General features: G+C 41.6%; 1 pseudogene; it reads right to left on the reverse strand.

Annotated features, from left to right (window-relative positions):
• LOC115087529 overlaps nucleotides 1-19,721 on the reverse strand; it is a 42,537-nt pseudogene extending 22,816 nt beyond the window's left edge.
• Nucleotides 19,722-19,934: the final 213 nt, after the last annotated feature.

The following is a 19,934-nucleotide window of genomic DNA, read 5'->3' on the forward strand; positions in this document are numbered from 1 at the left end:
ACACAAAGTTATACTTGCTCTATCAAGGATGTAACTTGCTTGGGTGAATGTATGTACATACCTTTTTTTTAAATACAAAAGGGTGCGCGAATGTGCCAGCACTGCCCCAGTTCCACTCCACAGAAAGCCCAACCCCAGTGCATGTAAAGGTACGTGTGAAATCGGCTCTCTCGCATACTTCAGGAATTCTGAGCCCCAAGCGATTATATAACACCATGTATGCAGTGCACATACAGCTGGATTTTTATGCACGTAAATGGCTTTGAAATTCAGACCCTAACTATCAAACGATATCTCTACCACTATCGGAGTAGTGTCCAGTACCTTTCTCCCCTACTTGTTGTTTTACCCAATCGGCAGCAGCAGCGACACTTTGGCTGTCGGCAACATCCAGGATTATCGTTTGCAGTCTCTGGGAGGTGGCTTCCTTCAGCTGTTCCGCTCCTTGTTGTGTCAGACAAGCTGCCAGCACTCGCAGGCCCCGCTTGTCCAGCTGCTGGGCCAGCAGGTTTCCGAAGCCCGAATCACAGCCAGTGATGAGCACATATTTATCTGGGAGGTTGGGGAGTATCTGTCTGTCCCGATACCAGCGGTACAGAAAGTAGAGCCCCAGGAGGGCCAGCAGCCAGAGGCACATTGGAGCGGTTTGTCTGTCCCTGTTGGAGAAGGCACAAAAACCAGTCACTGCATAGTCCTCGCTCTCCAAACTCCATTCCATTACTAAAGAGAAATATTTATTTATTTATTTAGATTTATATTCTGCTTTTTGCACTTTTTTAAGCACTTCAAAGTGGATTACATTCAGGTACTATAGGAAATTCCCTATCCCCAGAGGGCTTACAATCTAAGTTTGTACCTGAGGCAATGGAGGGTAAAGTGACTTGCCTAGGGTCACAAGGAGCGACAGTGTGACTCAGTCCCTGGTCTCTTGGTTTATAGCCCACTGCTCTAACCAGTAGGCTACTCCTCCACAAGGGGGCATGGTACCCCACAATCCCCCACTCAATTGAAGCAAATACTGGGTGACACATCATATACTCACACCTAAGCCAGCTCCTTATCTTGTCGCAGGCCACATCCTCCCTCTGTTTCTACGGATGTTTCCGTTCCCGCAGCCCATGTCCGCTTTCCCAATCCATCTCATGAACACAGTCTGTCTACTCCTCTCACACCCCTTCACCTTCAGTGTACCTTCCCCTCAGTTTCTCTCCTCCTCCCCTAGCCAGAATTCCTTCTTTCAGTTCCTCTCACACACCTTCCTTTTACCTCTGTTTCCATTTGCCAGCTAGCTTTCTGTCCTGCATTCTCAGCCTTTCTCTCAGCCCAATATATATGTAAACCCTGGGTGGAAAAAAACCCCTGATAAAAGACCCAAAGGCTCACATCTCAGTTTTAGACCCTAATTGCACAGCTCTCACCAGAGCCGTAGCCAGGCTAGAATTACTAAATGGTCTACAGCCAAGAAAAGGTTGAATCAAGGCATTTGTAAAAGAAAGAGATTTCAAGTAGATACTTTAAAGGAGATCTGGATGCCTAAGCTGATGGAGAAACCGTTTGATAATATCGATGAGGCGACATCTTTATGGGTCAACTAGCTTAATGATGCCTTAGAACAGGTTGCCCCATTGACAAAATTTGCTTCCCAGAGGTCCTATAGAGCCCCATGGTTCAGAAAAGAAATGATTACTAATAAAAGGCAGCTTAGAACTATAGAACACTGCTGGAGAAAATCTAAGTCTGATACTGATCTATTAGCTTATCTGGCCAAATTAGATGATTAATGAAGTCTAATCAGTTGAAATACCAATTTTTTTCAATGCAAATCTAATCTGCCCCAAACCAACCATGTGAACGTTTTCACATTGTTAAAACCTTAACATCAGGTCTCCTTTCTCTGATAACCAGATTGATTTAGGTGCACCAGAATTTAGTCATTTTGTTAGTGAAAAGATTGAGAAAATAACGTCCTCCTTTCCCGAAACTACTATTTTAGACATCAGATACTCTCTGGGATGCCTCCTCTACTGTAGGATCAGTTGAAGTTTCTGAGATAATAAGTAGATTAAAACCAAACTTTTGCCCTTTGTCTAAGTGTTCTAATGTTTCGTTTAAGTGCCTCAGTAAAGAATTATCCTGTTTCTTGAGACATGATCAACTGTTTGCTACAGGAAGGAACTTTGCCAAAAATTCTAAAATCAGCAGTGGTTAAACCTATATTAAAAAAGCTTGCTTCTGACCCAAACAATAATAGTTATCACCCAATAAGTAATCTGTTTTTCCTTGCTAAATTGATAGAGAAAATGGTGTTGAGTCAATTTCAGGAATTTTTGGATGTTCATCATGTGCTAGATCATCACCAGTATGGCTTTCGACCCAATCTCAATACTGAAACACTCTTGTTGTCCCTTTTTGACATTTTTAGAAGTGAATTTGACTGTGGGACAGGGTTCTTTCTTGTTCTCTTAGATCTGACTGCAGTGTTTCATACTATTGATCATTCTGTTCTTATTAACAGTCTATCAAGCATAGAGAAAGGAAACCCTCTGTTAAAATGGTTCTCTTCTTTTCTGAGCGATCCTTCTCAATCAGTATATGTCTCCGGTCATTAGTCTGATGCATTTGATTTGGACACTGGGATTCCCCAAGAGTCACCCTTGCAGCAGTATTGTTTAATGTATACATAGCTCTAATTTGTTAAGTTTTATCACAACTTGATGTTGGTTATTGTCTTTTTGCTCATGACATCCAGTTTTTCGTGTCCATTTCTGAATCAATTGACTATTCTCTCAAAAAGATTTCTTATTGTTTAAATTCTCTTAAGGGACTGGTTGTCAAAAAATAAACTCCTTTTAAACATGTCTAGAACTGAAATGTTATATTTGGCAAGAAGATACCCTGACATGAGGGTCCTGTAATCTTTGGCCCTGGATGGGATTGAAATCCCAATAGTGGGCGAGGCAAGGAATCTTGGTTTCATTATGGATTCTACCTTGTCACTAAAGCCTCAAATTTAGAGTCGTAAAAGGAGTGTTTTTTTAAACTTCATATGCTTCGCAGATTACAACCTTTTTAAGCGATTCAGATCTAAGAACTGTTACTCATTCCCTTGCTCTTTCCTCTTTAGATTATTGTAATGCCTTGTACCTCTGTCTCCCGCAAAAATCCTTGAAGGCATTACCGGTTGCTCAAAATTCAACTGCCAGGATAATTACCGGGACGCCAATACGTGAGCACATTTCACCTGTCTTAAAGAGATTACACTGGCTCCCTATCAAATGGAGGATTTCTTTTAAGATATTGATGTTAGTTTTTAAAGGTTTAAATGGTGCTGTTCCTCCTAGTATTAATGCGGTTCTAAAACTGAATCGTCCATCACGAACCTTAAGCTCCTCTAGCCAAATGCTTCTGAATGTTCCTTCATCTAGGATCGTTTGCCTCAATGAGTCTCGGGAGAGACTTTTCTATGTTCAGGGCCCCGTTTTGTGGAATTCTCTCCCGCAAAAGTTAAAAGAAGAATCCTCTCTGTTAAAATTTAGGAAACTTCTAAAGCTTTATCTGTTTCCTCAGGCTTTTCCGCTTAACGTTTAGCCAGTAATGAGTGGATTTTTTTATGATGAGGACTCATGTGCAGAACCAAAGGCCAGCACTGAATATGGATCAATTATGACTTTGAAGGCAGTTAGTTTGGCGTATGCAGTTTTTTTTAATGTGTCTTGTTTATGTTTTACTATATATTTTTTTCTGAATGTTTTTTGTAAACCGCTTAGGAATTTTGATTTGCGGTATACAGGTATTTAAATAAATAAATAGGTGCAAAGCTGCTCCCTCACACATTACACAAAACATGACGCTATGAGTTAGGAGACTCTCAAATGTTTGTACAACAATGCCCAAAGTCGGTACAAGGGTGTTAGGCATCCTAGGCAAACCTTACAGCCTGGCACCTCCATCCTATCCTCCCTACACACAATTTGAAATTATACATTTATAAGAATAGATTTTACATGAAAAAGGATATTTAAAGTATAGTCTTCTGATTTATATCACTTATAATATGTATGTTATATTTACATGCAATGCTGTGATGTCAACCATAAAATACTGCAAAAAAGCAAAACAGATACTTGGAACTCATATAATATTAGGCCTACTGTAACACACCATGAGCATTGGCTTGGCCCTCTGAAAGTCACAAGAAAAGAGAATTACAATACAATAAACAGAATTACAATACAATAACACTAACTGCCAGCATTCAAGCAGCAACAACCCTACCTATGAAAAGGTAACAGTGCAAACATTATAACAGGCCCTAAAACACCAATACACCTCCTATTAGGAAAACATAACAAGCCAAGCTGCAATAGATCTCTACACAGAAACTATACACTATCAGAATACCTCACCTCTGTCACACATGAAAGACCCAGACATACTCTCACCAAATACAGAATAAAAAGACCATAAAATAAAAATGGAAAAGTACAGACAAAACTGAACTGGAACTCTCAAGAAGTAGGATTCTGTACGTAGTGCAACAATGGAAAAAAGAAATAAAAATTACCATGCCTCATAAAACAATAAGATCAAAAAATATAAAGTTCATCAATAGTAGTAAAGGCACATGAATAAAGAGTATAATTCAAAACAGCTAACAAATAAAATAACAACCAATAATTAAAAACTCATATAAATATTTTCTGAACTGACATCAATAAAATGTTTCAAAACAGACATATCAAATAACACCCAATAATTAAAACACATAAGGATTTTTATAAATCCCCTGCTTTGATTTCCAGATGCCCTGAGATTGTCATGGATTAGCAGGAAGAGAGGATGGAGGTTGACTGCACACAAATATTCTGCTTCTCATACACATATGCTTTCTCTCTCTCATACACACATGTGCACACAAATGCATATGCTTTCTCTCATTCTCACACACACATATTCCTCTTCCTCACTCTCTCACACATGCTCTCAGAAACGCAGGCACATGCACGTATGCTCTCTCTCACTCTCACACACACATGCTCTCTCTCCCTCTCTCACACAGGCCCACACTGTCACACATACGCACGCATGCACAAACGTGCTCTCTCATTCTCTCACACATGCACTCTCACACATATATACATGCTCTCTCTCATGCCCATTCTCAGTTATACATACATGCTCTCTCTCTCTCTCACACACACACACATACATACATACTCTGACTCTCCTTCCCCCCCCCATTGAAATAGCAGCAGCAGTCCACTTCTTCCTCACAGCCAACAGGACTTCTTTTTGGGGTTGACCCAGCTCTGTCCTAGAGCTCTAGGTTGCACCAATTCTCCTCCTCCTAAGGCCCTGCTGGCAATTCCGGCAGGGCTGTGGCATTGCTCCTACCCGTCAGGCCCTGCCGGTGATTCTGGTAGGGCCGCAGAATTACTCCTCCTCCCTAGACCCTGCCGGCGATCCCAGAAGGGCCGCGACATTGTTCCTCCTTCTCCTCAGGTCCTGCCAGTGATTCTGGCAGGGCTGCAGTGTTGCTCCCCCTTTCCAGGCCCCACCAGTGATTCTGGCAGGGCCATGGTATTGCTCCTCCTCAGGGCGACATCACTGACAGCACTGTGGCGCCCTTCAGATAGCGGGGCCTATAGCTGAGGCTATATTGGCCATAGGCATGCTACGGCTGTGGTTCTCACACCCTTAATACACTACTCTGAGAGTTCAGAATCCCCTGTGGGGGGAAGCTCAGCTACAAGGTTCTTTTACGTTGTTTAACACAAAACACCCTTTTAGTCCTCTGTAAACAGCACTGAATATCTTCCAACCACAACCGCAGCAATAATCATGCTGGAAACAGTCTGGGTTCTAATTCAAATTGTCTGATAGTTTTAAAGGGGAACTGATGATTCTTTACAGGTCAAATTGAAAAAATATCCAATTGATTGTTACAAAATGAAGTTTAATATATTTGTGACCCTCAAGTTTACTTAGGGAATAGCCACTGCTATTACTGGCATCAGTAGCATGGGATCTTCTTGGTGTTTGGGTAATTGGCAGGTTCTTGTGGCCTGGCTTGGCCTCTGTTGGAAACAGGATGCTGGGCTTGATGGACCCTTGGTCTGACCCAGCATGGCAATTTCTGATGTTCTTATGTTCTCTTCCAACAAATGTCCTCAATTATTCCAGCCAATTCCTTGAGTGTTTTGGCTTCTCACTTTGCCTCACTTTGCAATTTAATGTCTAGGTCCTCCCCATGGGAATGGGAAGAAAATGTCATCCCAATTTACTTCCAGGTCTGAAAAATCCCAATTCTCATAACTTTCCTGTAGTCTTCACTATTCTTCACGTCTCACTCTGCGGTAACAATGGGGTACCAGAATTCCCACTCTTCACGGATGACTGTCACCTGCATGTGTAGCACAAGATCTCAAATCATACTTCTCCAGTTTCTCTGCTCTGAAAATGGATAGGAATCCATTTTTATGTATAATTTGTTTATTGGTAAATAAAAGCCAACAATATACATAAGGAGCGTCTGAATTTTACATTCATCCAGTATCTAAAACGTAGAGCAGTACCATCATTGTGTGGCGCATTTGGGGGAGATCCGGGATTGGGCCTTTTCTATTGCTGGACCCATCTTCTGGAATTCACTCCCAGAGCAGTTACAATTAATCAGTTCTGGAAGCAGTTAAAGACTTATTTAAGCAGGTATACTCTGTATGTTAATATATTGGAAGCTGTGGATTTTGATGCTGATTTAATGTTTACAGAGTTTGCGACTTTATTTTAATTTAATCTTTATTGAATATCCGAAACAGGCCTCTCGTCTGATCGAGCTCCAGTTCCTTTACCAGCCAGGACTCCAAAAATGAAGGCATGGCTGCATCAGGGAGGGTTTCAGGCAAACTCACAAACCAGAGATTGTTGCGCCATGACTGGTTTTCTAATTCCTCTAACCGTTCCTCCTGGCATGTCAGAGAAGTTTTAAGGTCACCCACCTCCATTTCCACTGCTGTCAGAGAGTCCTGGTTTGCGGAGACTCTCGACTCAAGTTCACTCATACAGACCTCCTGCTGTGCCATATGCGTTGTTACTTCCTCTAATTTATCACAGATTCTGCGAAATTCGGGCTCCAGGGCTGCCACTACCACTACCACTAATTTTAATTCTTCAACCATCGGGGTTGCTGTGGTTGAGGAGGGCGCCCCGTCCGTTGCGTCCGCCATCTTGACTGGGCTTCTCCTGGGCTTAGGCTGATCTTTCTCACGGTCTTTCCGTGTCAGCCAGGTCGACATGCCGCTTTAAAGCACTCAGATGGTATAGCAGATGGTACAAGCAAGGTAATAAAAAATAAAAAATTGTAGAAGCAAGATATTTAAAGGATGCAGCCGAGGCAACCTTAGAGCCGAGCCAGAGTCGTCTCACTCGGTGCACGGCATCATGTGACCCCCAACCATACTCAGGAATCCATTTTTAAATGACACCTATTTTTCCCATATCCTTTTAGATAAAAAGGCATTTCCTTCCTCGGACTCCCCAGCTCTGAGTCCCCAGGGCCTTGGGTTCTTGGAAACAAAAATGCAAAATGTTCACTCAAAGGGAAAACCAAACTAGAGGCAGGAAGGTGAAATGAAAACTTCCTCCACACTTAACCACAAGGTTTGCAACAAACCATGGACAAAAGGCAGGAATAAGGCACTGTGTCTTATTACTTGTCCCAGCCTCTATTTAGAGAGACTCTAGCATCCTAACCCAGGAAAAATAAATAAACTTAGAACAGTATAGGACATGCTGCCCTTTGGAAGGTTAACTCAGGAAATCCACCTCAAAAATCCACCCTGTGAGATGGTGGCAAGGGTTTATATACAGTCAGAGCATATCACTCACCTACTTCTCCCACATGGGGGGAGCAAAACCCAAACCACTAGTTAACTAATCTCTCTGCACCTCACCAGGAAATTGGTTCACTCTTTTTAGTAAGGAATCCTTGTGGTTCCTTACATATGTATGCACATAATTTTAGTGAGATATATAACCTGAAAAGTGAATTTGAAAAAGATTATGCATTAAAAAGTATTTTATATGCGCATAAATAGCCTCTTCTCACATATTCCATATTTTATAAAAGTCCAAAATATGCCTGTATTTTCACTTTCACACACACTCATATACGCATTTAAAAAAAAGGGTGGTCTATTGTGACGGTGCACAAGTCAAGCAGCAGTGACTTATAAGGGGTGGAAGTAAAGAGAGTGCTGGATCAGGGAGAAAGGAAGGGGAATAATGCAGGGGGGAGTGGTAGACGTTAGTGGGAAGAAAGAGAAAGTGTGAATTAGTTGGGTGGAGGGGTGAAAGCTGATATGCATTATTCCTCCCCCCCCCCCCTCCACCTAGCTAATCAACAGCAATCTCAGGGTGGAGGAGTAATGCTGCGGCCCTACCAGAATCACCGGCAGGGCCTGACGGGTAGGAGCAATGCCACAGCCGTGCCGGAATTGCCAGCAGGGCCTTAGGAGGAGGAGAATTGGTGCAACCTAGAGCTCTAGGACAGAGCTGGGTCAACCCCAAAAAGAAGTCCTGTTGGCTGTGAGGAAGAAGTGGACTGCTGCTGCTATTTCAATGTTCCCAGGTATGGGGCTTAGCTTGTTCAGTATGTGAACATGACATTGCCTGCCTTACCTCATGACATTCCAGAATTGTTTACTTGTGCTTCTAATAATGTTTATGCGATTGTATGTCCCTGTTCTTACATTTATATTGGACAAACAAAACATCCAGTTAAACATCGCATAATCGAACACAAAAACAGTGCTATTTCAATGTTCCCAGGTATGGGGCTTAGCTTGTTCAGTATGTGAACATGACATTGCCTGCCTTACCTCAGTCCTGTTGGCTGTGAGGAAGAAGTGGACTGCTGCTGCTATTTCAATGTTCCCAGGTATGGGGCTTAGCTTGTTCAGTATGTGAACATGACATTGCCTGCCTTACCTCATGACATTCCAGAATTGTTTACTTGTGCTTCTAATAATGTTTATGCGATTGTATGTCCCTGTTCTTACATTTATATTGGACAAACAAAACATCCAGTTAAACATCGCATAATCGAACACAAAAGCAGTGTTCACAATTTACAAGAACCCCCCTCCCCTAGTATCTCATTGGATATCTACTTCGCATACAATTGATGACATAAAACTTTGTCATTAAACAACTGCAGTTTTCAAGAGGGGGCAATGTTTCACGTAAACTCCGCCGATGTGAACGATTTTTCACTTGGCGAACCATGATACCATATGATCTTCAAGATGACATTGAATGGTCAGCTTTTATGTAGCAGAATAGATGGTATCTGGATGGGTTAGTTGTTGCTTTAAATAATCGTCATCCATTAATTAGCTTTCTTATTGGTCCGAGGTGTCTTTAAAATCCTTGGGTAAGGGTGTCTTTCACGTCGGCACCATTTATTTTCCTTGTCAGGAGTGTATTTAGGAAGTTTTTCTCACCGGTAAGCTTGGGTCAGATATTTGATTTTTGTTTTATTTGTGTATTTTGGGATTTACATGTTTGTTTGACTGCTTTGAATTGTATTTTTTAGGTGCATGGTTGACGGTTTCTGACTTTATATATTGGTACATTTAAACCATTGTCTCAGTCGATGCCTGTGAACATGTTTCATTGATATCGGTACTTGTTGGCTACATAAACAATGATTACATAGGTAATAGAGATATAAGAGAATGAGTTTCATTTGGTCTTCAATAGTGCTTTATTAGTTTGTGACATGCCATTTATGTTTTTTCACAATTTTCTTTTCCCTGAAGAAGCCCGGTTCAGGCGAAACAAGGGCCCCTTGTTGGGTTGTGTGATGGATATTCTCATGTGTTTGGCGCTTTTAGATAGCTGTGTTGGCAACAGATATTTGTGTTCGGATGTGTTGATCTGTTTGATGATTGAGAATATTTCCATTTCGGAAATGAAGATCAAGAAGATGTCTTGAGTAGTACAAGCAAGTAAATTATATAATAATAGATCCAACGTGAATACATCTTTGGAACATTGATATATTTTATTTTTTTTAATTCAAGACACTTTGTCAATTTGGGTCGGTTGTGAGTGTATGATATATATTATATAATTGTGATTTGTTATATAGATAATGTGATATAATCGTATGATATCTTTTGAATTATGTATGTTTATGTACCATTTAAACTGTTTTTGTAATAAAACATATTCTACATTATTATGTTATATGTTTATATTTTGTAAGCATCTCTCTTATTTTGTGCTTAGTCCTTGGTATGTGAGGTTTACAATATAGTAAACCTCACATACCAAGTTTACAATATAGTAAACCCAACTTGGACACAAAAGAGCTTTCCAACTTCCGACCCATATCCAATCTCCCTTTTCTTGTGAAACTCACAGAGAAAGTGGTGAACACACAGTTCTCGGACTTCCTTGAGGAACACAAAATCCTATACCCTTCCCAGTATGGCTTCCATAAATCATCCAGTACAGAAACCCTCCTCCTCTCCCTATCAGACCACATCCTCTTGGGACTAGATAAAGGACATTCATTTCTATTTGTCCTCTTAGACATCTCCGCGGCTTTCGACACCGTGAACCATAACATCCTCCTAAAACGCCTCTCAGACATCGAATTATCTGGATATGCCCTCAGATGGTTCAACTCCTTCCTCAATAACAGAAGCTTTAAGGTCACAATTAATAATAAAGAATCCCCTAATTTCAAATCTACTCTTGGGGTTCCCCAAGGCTCTTCTCTATCCCCCACCCTCTTCAATATCTACCTTCTACCCCTTTGCCAGCTACTCACAAATCTAAACCTAATTCACTACCTATACGCAGATGACGTTCAGATCTTGATCCCTATAAAAAAATCCCTTCCAAAAACGCTTTCATACTGGGAGAACTGCCTTAAGTCCATCAACAACTTACTCTCCAGCCTAAACCTGGTCGTCAATGCAGCCAAAACAGAAATCCTTCTTATCTCCCCCGACCGTTCAGACAGCTCAGAACAGACAGTCTCTAACCCACAAACCACTCAAGCTAGATAACCATCTGAACTAAAAGAAATCAATCAACAATATCACTAAGGATTGTTTTTACAAGCTTCAAGTTCTTAAAAGACTTAAACCCCTTCTCTCATTTCCAGGATTTCAGAACTGTCCTCCAGTCAACACTGTTCTCTAAAACTGACTATTGTAACACTCTCCTTTTAGGACTCCCGATCTCCGCCACCAAACCACTACAGATGCTCCAGAACTCAGCAGCAGCCAGCCAATCGGGGAGCTTATATCACCCCTATACTTAAAAACCTGCACTGGCTACCAATAAAATACAGAATCCTACACAAAGCACTCACCATAATCCACAAACCCATCCACAACCAACTACCACTAGACCTTCAGTTCCCGTTAAAACTATACTCATCTGCAAGACCAACTAGAGAAGCATATAAAGGAACCCTTCAAGTCCCCCCAACTAAATCCACACGCCTAACCTCCACCAAAGAACGGGCATTCTCCACAGCGGGCCCCATCATCTGGAACAACCTGCCAACAGACCTAAGATTGGAACCCTAAGAACATAAGAACATAAGAAATTGCCATGCTGGGTCAGACCAAGGGTCCATCAAGCCCAGCATCCTGTTTCCAACAGAGGCCAAACCAGGCCACAAGAACCTGGCAATTACCCAAACACCTAGAAGATCCCATGCTACTGATGCAATTAATAGCAGTGACTATTCCCTAAGGGGGTCATTTTCAAAGGAGTTACGCATGTAAATGTGACATACTATCGTAGCAATTTTCAAAAGCTATTTACTCGAGTAAAGTGCACTTACTTGAGTAAATCCTATGGACAATTCAATGGCATATATTGTAGCAATTTTGAAAAGCCCACATACTTGAGTAAAGTGTATTTACTCGAGCAAAAACCAGTTTTGCTTGAGTAAATGCTTTTGAAAATCTGGCCCTAAGTAAACTTGATTAATAGCAGTTAATGGACTTCTCTTCCAAGAACTTATCCAAACCTTTTTTGAACCCAGCTACACTAACTGCACTAACCACATCCTCTGGCAACAAATTCCAGAGATTTATTGTGCGTTGAGTGAAAAAGAATTTTCTCCGATTAGTCTTAAATGTGCTACTTGCTAACTTCATGGAATGCCCCCTAGTCCTTCTATTATTCGAAAGTGTAAATAACCGAGTCACATCTACTCATTCAAGACCTCTCATGATCTTAAAGACCTCTATGATATCCCCCCTCAGCCGTCTCTTCTCCAAGCTGAACAGCCCTAACCTCTTCAGCCTTTCCTCATAGGGGAGCTGTTCCATCCCCTTTATCATTTTGGTTGCCCTTCTCTGTACCTTCTCCATTGTAACTATATCTTTTTTGAGATACGGCAACCAGAATTGTACACAGTATTCAAGGTGTGGTCTCACCATGGAGCGATATAGAGGCATTATGACATTTTCCGTTTTATTAACCATTCCCTTCCTAATAATTCCTAACATTTTATTTGCTTTTTTGACTGCTGCAGCACACTGAGCTGACGATTTCAATGTATTATCTACTATGACGCCTAGATCTCTTTCTTGGGTGGTAGCTCCTAATATGGAACCTAACATCGTGTAACTACAGCTAGGGTTATTTTTCCCTATATGCAACACCTTGCACTTGTCCACATTAAATTTCATCTGCCATTTGGATGCCCAATCTTCCAGTCTTGCAAGGTCCTCCTGTAATGTATCACAGTCTGCTTGTGATTTAACTACTCTGAATAATTTTGTATCATCTGCAAATTTGATAACGTCACTCATCGTATTCCTTTCCAGATCATTGATATATATATTGAAAAGCACCGGTCCAAGTACAGATCCCTGAGGCACTCCACTGTTCACCCTTCTCCACTGAGAAAATTGACCATTTAGTCCCACTCTCTGTTTCCTGTCTTTTAACCAGTTTGTAATCCACCCTGCCTGCTAACCTTCCGAAAAAAAATCAAAACCTGGCTTTTCCTCCAAGCCTTCCTCTAAGCTCGAACATTTCAACTTAACTCAACCAGACGCTTCTCAAGTGGCAAGACTCCCGCTCCAGCCACAGTTTAGACATTAGTTCTCAGCCTCTATTTTTTGCTATCCTTTTATTCCCTGGCTACTCTAGCCCCCAAGTTCTATCTCCCTGTTATATGTAACTGCGCCTCGGCCTTCCTGTTATTTGGTTATGTTTAGTTAGTCCCTAAGTTCCATGTAAACCGGTCTGATATGAATCTTGTCATGAAGTTCGGTATAGAAAAATGTTAAATAAATAAATAAAATAAAAATGTTTAGAAATTTCCCAACAAACAGTAAAATACATCAAAACAGCAGACACATCAAGTAACACCCAATAATGAAACTAATAGGGATAAAAAAAAATTCCCACTCTCCATACCTGTGAATTATTTATTTCCAGTCACCCTGAGATTTTTATGGAATAGTGGAGGGAGGAGGGGATGCATAAACTTTCCTTTCTCTCATCTACACACACTCTCTGTGTGACACACACATACCTTCGCGCTCTCTGTCTCTCACATGCTTAATCACACACAAGCATACTATCTTTCTTTCTAACCTGTGCTCAATCACACAAACACACACACACTCTCTCAAACATGCTTACACACACTCTCTCTCACCTCTACCCTCTCCTCTCATTCACCTCCCTTCCCTCCCACCTTCTCATTCACTCACATCCCCTTTCCCTTACTTATTATTTATTTATTTAAACGTTTTATATACTCCTATCTCCAGAGGACTGTTCGTAGCGATTTACACTTACATACACAATATGAAATAACAGATTAAAACATTACATTAAAATAAATATTAATACGGTATAGAACTGATTCTTCCATCTATACAATCTGATAATAGTAGGATGTTGTTCTTAGTTGCTATTCTAACCTGAGTTATAGGGCCTTGTTCTATATTACTTCAGTATCGAATGCCTTCTTAAACAGATGCATTTTAAAATTATGTTTGAAGTCCTTTAAATCTGTGCAGTTATTTAAGGTATTGAGCAAGGCATTCCAGAAAGTGGGGGCCCTCAACAGAACCCGTCCTCTTCCTTTTATATCAAGTCTAGCAATTTTTATTGTAGAAACATCTAAGACTTCTCACTCACAGACCCTGCCTTTCCTTTCCTTTTAACTCACCCCCAACCCAGGCCTTCGTTTTCTTCCTCCTGCCAGGTTACCATCTGGAGTGGCCTGCAAGTCTTCTTTTTGCTGGTGGGAATCCCACTAGCGCATCATTTTTTAGGTGCTGACCAGATGGACCTCTCTGGGCCTCTTCAACCCCCCATTCCCATGCCTGAAGTGAATCTAGCCCTGAGCCAGAGCCTCCCGGCCATCTCCTGCCCCCTCCCCCCCCCCCTTGTAAACATTTGCCAATGACCAGGGACATCCTCTGTGACCCCCACTTTCCCATGGTTGCTGGTAAAGCAATCGTAGGAGCCAAGGGGGCAAGATGGCTGCCTGATAGGACGTGCAGGAAGCGAGCTCCTCCACGGCGATTTACCTTTTTAAAAAATACCTATTGAAATGCCGCATACTAAAAGAAAAGGAAAAGTTCGGGGAGCACTTACTAGTTCCCCGATGCTAAGTCCTACCCAGCCGCGGATTGAGGGCTTCTTGACGGGAGTATCAACGACGCCATGTGGGCTGGTCGCTGGGGGAATGCTGGATGAGCGAATGCATTCACCCCTGACCCTGGACGTCACGCTGAGCCCTGGCGAGCCGATGCGGCCGATACCCCCAGCGCAGAGTGCCCTCTCTTTCTCTGACTCAACCCGAAGCGGTTTGCAACTTGAGACTTCGGGGGAGATACAGGCATGTGCCGGGACTGTAGAAGCGGAGTCTGCTGTCCCGAGAGATGTAGGACCCTGCAGTGTGCTGGAAAGGAAACCTGGAGAGCAAGATTCAATCCTTAAAAGGAGTCCAGGAAAACAACAAACGGCAGCTTCTGGAGAGCAGGAAGAACCACGACAAGAAGCCACAGAGGTTAATGTTAATCTGGGACAGCCTGAGGATATAACACTTGGGAAGGTATGGTACGCTTTAAAAGCTATTGATTCAGCATTGAAGTCTATTGCACAATCTACGTTTGAAGTTAAAAATCAGATTAAGGAAAATAAAGAAACTGTTAAAGGTTTTGAAGTGAAACTGCAGAGCCACGAGGAACGTTTGCAGAAAATGGAGACTTTACAGAAAAATTTTATAACATCTGAAATAGCCATGGAAAGGAAAATAGAAAAACCTGAGAACAATTTAAAATTATTAAACCTCCGTGTTTTTTTTTTTTTTTTTTTCAATATCAATATCAATCATTTTTAATGTAACTTTACAAAGTTCATTTGTTGCAACTTTTGTTACTTCATTTGTGCCAAATATTCTTTTTTATGTTTAACAATTTTTATTTGCATTTAGCACACAACAACTAGACACATTTCACATGTTAAACACAGGTACTCTTCAGTGTCCAACATGTTACAAGCAAAAAAAAAAATGCTATCCACTGGTATTTCAATATAGAAAGACAACAGTAACTATCCCCCTTCCCCCCCTTCCCCCCCCCCCCTACCCCTCTCCCCCCGCCCCTTCCCTACCCGTGTGGGCTGAGTATCCCGCCAGGCATGGCCAGTCTCTTCACGACCTGAAGTCCATATTCAACAGTGTAAAGTACCAAACAGTGTAAAGTACCAAACAGTTAGTCATTTAGGATCAAACTCCTCGTCCTGTGTGGCAGGGCCTGGATGTAGGGCTCCCAGATCTGTAGGAATCTGCGCCGATGACAGGAGGAAGTTCGAGCTGTCAGCCACTCCATTTGCATCAGACGGTGCCAATGATTCCTCCAGGCCCAGAAAGAGGGCGCCACCGCCTCCTTCCACTGCACAAGAAGCAACTTCTTCCCAACAAAACATGCCTTCATGAATAACATGCGATTCCCAGCTGAATGAATACGCAGTGGGGGGATGCATTCAAATAGTATCATTAAAGGAGAGGCCGAGATAGGGGTCTCCAACAGCCCAGCCAAATAGGTTACAATTTGCCTCCAAAATTTCTGAACTATAGGACATCCCCAAAATAGATGAGACAAAGTACCTCTGTCCTTGTGGCATTTCCCACATCTATCATCTGGCGTTAAGTTGGAACGTAATGCCAATTGTGTAGACACATAAGCCCGCCAAAGAAATTTAAATTGCATTTCTCGATAGTAGGAATTAAAAGAAATTTTTGCAATGCGGCGAAAACTAGTACCCACTTGGACAGAGGTAACGTTAAACACTCCCTCCGCATTCCAGCGGTCTGCTATAACTATTTGGGGGACCGGGGAGACCAAGCCCCGCAACTTATTGTAGTAATATGAAAGAGAGGGCACCTGAGTCCCTTCCAGCAAAAAGTAATCTATAAGTAACCGACACTCCCCAGGTTCCCGGCTCTCAGGCGGTAAGGATTGTATATAATGGGTAATCGGCAAATACGGACAGTTGTCGTCCCCCATATAGGGTCGACATTTGTTGATAACTTAGCTGGCGCCCCGCATCATCCAAAACATGACCCAATAAGGTTATACCAAGGGCTGCCCATTTCCGAAAAACCGCCGTGGACGAGCCAGGTGGAAAATCCGGGTTACCCTGTATGGGTAAAACCTCCGTGTTTTAAACTTCCCGGTGGTTAGAATGATATCACCTATAGAATTATTCAAAATATATATGAAAGAAATACTTAAGATTCCAGAGGCGGCTCTCCCAGTTTGTACAAAAGCCTACTACCTCCCAGAAGCAACACCTCAGGCAGAGAAAGAAGATTTACCTTAGCTGGATATATCTCAAGTTTTAGAACTCTCGATAGAAACTGAAATAAGGGAAAGGAAATCAATGCTAATATCTTTTGCATTCTTATCTGAACGTAATTACATATTGAGAAATAGGCAAGCATTGTTTTACGGGGCAAAGATTTGGTTATATCCTGATCTTACTAGATCAACACAGCTTCGCAGGAAGGAATTTCTTGCCTTAAGAGAAAGGGTTACAAGTATGGGGGCCCGATTTGTATTAAAGTTTCCCTGTAAAGGATGTGTTAGATATCAAAGTAATAATTATGTCTTCTTTGACCCCAAACAACTGTGAGATTTCTTGGTGGGATATCCTAATATTACTCCAGAAGCGTAATCGACAATAAAGAATAGGGTACTCTCCTATCTATTTCCTTAGTAAATTGTAAGTTATTCGCTCCTTTTGTTTCACTTGCCCCCAAGTTTCCTATATTAAGGTATAAAATATGTGTAAGTCCTGCAAGCCTTGTCCTGCAAGCCAGTCCTGCAAGCCTTGATATTTGCTAAAATCGACTACTGCAGTGCACTCCTCTTGGGACTCCCCAGCTCTACCACCAAGCCGCTACAGTTGATACAGAACGCTGCTGCAAGAATCTTGACTAACACCAACCGGGGAGAACACATATCTCCCATCCTACATAACCTACACTGGCTCCCAGTGAAGTACAGAATCCTCCACAAATCACTCACCTTAATCCACAAAGTCATCTACAATCACTTGCATCTGGACCTCGAATTCCCCCTCAATCTCCACCTCACCAACAGACCGACTAGAGAAATATATAAAGGAACCCTACAGACCCCACCTACAAAAGCCACACGCCTCATCTCAACTAAAGACCGATCCTTTTCAACAGCAGGCCCAACTATCTGGAACAACATCCCAGCTGACCTCAGAATGGAACCCTGCCTACCAACATTCAAGAAAAAACTTAAGACCTGGCTTTTCCGCCAAGCCTTCTCAGATACCCATGACACACAATAGTCGACAGAACTTCCTTTAGGAGCAATGGATTTCTATATTACCCCTAAGCCCAGAATAAGAGCCTCCTGACTGCTCTGTTTATACTAATAATTTCTCCGCTATCTCTAGCCTTTCCTTCCTTCCAGCAGTCTATGCCTCCAAGTTTAATTTCCCTGTTAAATGTAACTTTGCTTTTTCACGTTCAACCTTTTGTTTTGGTTACTGTTCTTGGTTCAGTTCCCCTATTCGATGTGAACCGACCTGATATGGTCTCTACCATGAAGGTCGGTATAGAAAAGTGTTAAATAAATAAATAAATAAATAAAAATTTTCTGTTAATTAGTTCTAAATAAGGAAAGGTGTCTTAACCTTGTTTCCAGATATTGTACCGTAATCTTATTATGTTGTATTTCATGTATTATATGTGAAAATTTGAGAAACAAAAAATTAAAAAAAAAAAAAAAACAATCGTAGGAGCCAGAGCAAAGCCCACCCACTTCGGCCCCAGCAACTACATTTAAAATCATGGTGCCAGCTGCCTGGAGCACGGCACCAAATTGACATCAGCCTATCTCCGGCCAGCGCCAATTATGTTGTACAGCCATACATTGGGGACAAATCAAAAATGGCCTCATTTGTTGCATTTTGTGCATTTTTCTTTAACAAATGCACATCCCTACACCTTATACTTGTTGGCCTTTATTTCCACGCATTCACAATGAGACATAGAAAAGCAACAAAATGTCAGAGAGTGGTGCAGAGAACTGAAGGGGAAGGGCTGAGAGTGTGAAAAATAATTACAGCAGGTGTGACACATTTCATTCACTCTAATAGATAATTGATTTCTCCTCTTCAAACCCATTCCTCTACGCTTCAACTAGGAAAATTTGCTTTTTACTCAGTGGGAAAGTGGCTTTCACATGTCATGTGCAAGTAATGACAGCAGAGGGCCAGTTGCAAACCAGATATACACAAGGCACATTTAGCTTATTAACAAGTTAACCTCTGTTTCAAAGAAGGTAAAGTCACCAGACACATATCAGCCTGGCTCTACTCAGAAATTCATTACCAACAGACTAGTTAAAAGCTATTTACCAGTTTTCTTCTTTGGTAATTCTTTCAACAGTTTTCCTTGGATATTATATTTTCTGCATGTTTTTCTTTAATTCATGCAAGTATGTTATTTGTGATTTATCGGTAAAAATTTCATAAAGATATAAAAACTATTAGCAGAAAATTAAAAATAATTCCATTCATTCAGATAACTAGGTCATTCTGAGGAATCTTTACATATGAATACTTACAATAAGACCTTTCATTTTTCCATGCCAGTTAATAACAACTTCCCTCTTGCTTTAGGAAGTAAAATTAAGGTTAACAGCAGTTATTCACTGAAGAAAAACATTGGGGTCCGTTTTCAGCTGCTGTGCGGCTCAGCTATTTAGCTGGATAAATATATCTGTCTAACTAGCAGGGTGTATTCAGTGGGGCAGTCGCGCCACTGAATATGCCCAGCTATCTTAAAGTTAACCAGTTATGTTTAACCGGCTAATTTTAGGACAGCCCTACTGCCCAGTTAGGTTAGCTGCCTATAACTATTATGTTATCCGTCTAAATGGCTTTTGAATATGGAACTCATTGTGTACTTCCTCCCTCTCTGTCCTTCCCTGTCCAAATGTCTAAGGCTGTATCAATTATTGAGCAACTACAATGGAGGAATTCTCCATTATGAAATTAAGTTACCTTCTGGAGGTCCTCAGAAGCAGGTTGTCCTGTGCAAAAAGTCTACAGTGTTGTCACAAGAAGTGGTTATCCAGTCCCTTGCCTGGGAAAACCAGTGGGGTGAAGAAAGAACTCTGCAGGGGTTGTCAGTATGAGGACAGCAGATATAAAGCAGGTGTAGGTGGAGACCCAACCACTCCTATCAGGGAGCAGCAGAATTGGAGAGCTTCCAAAATGCTGGTAGAGGGAGGGTGGATAAAAAGGGTGAAAGAGAAATAGTGAGGGAGTATGAAGTTCTCAAATCTGAATCAGAGTGGAATTGAGAGAAAAGAGAAGGAAGGGAA

The sequence above is a fragment of the Rhinatrema bivittatum genome, chromosome 3 (assembly GCF_901001135.1).
Source record: "Rhinatrema bivittatum chromosome 3, aRhiBiv1.1, whole genome shotgun sequence".
Classification (NCBI taxonomy): Eukaryota; Metazoa; Chordata; class Amphibia; order Gymnophiona; family Rhinatrematidae; genus Rhinatrema; species Rhinatrema bivittatum.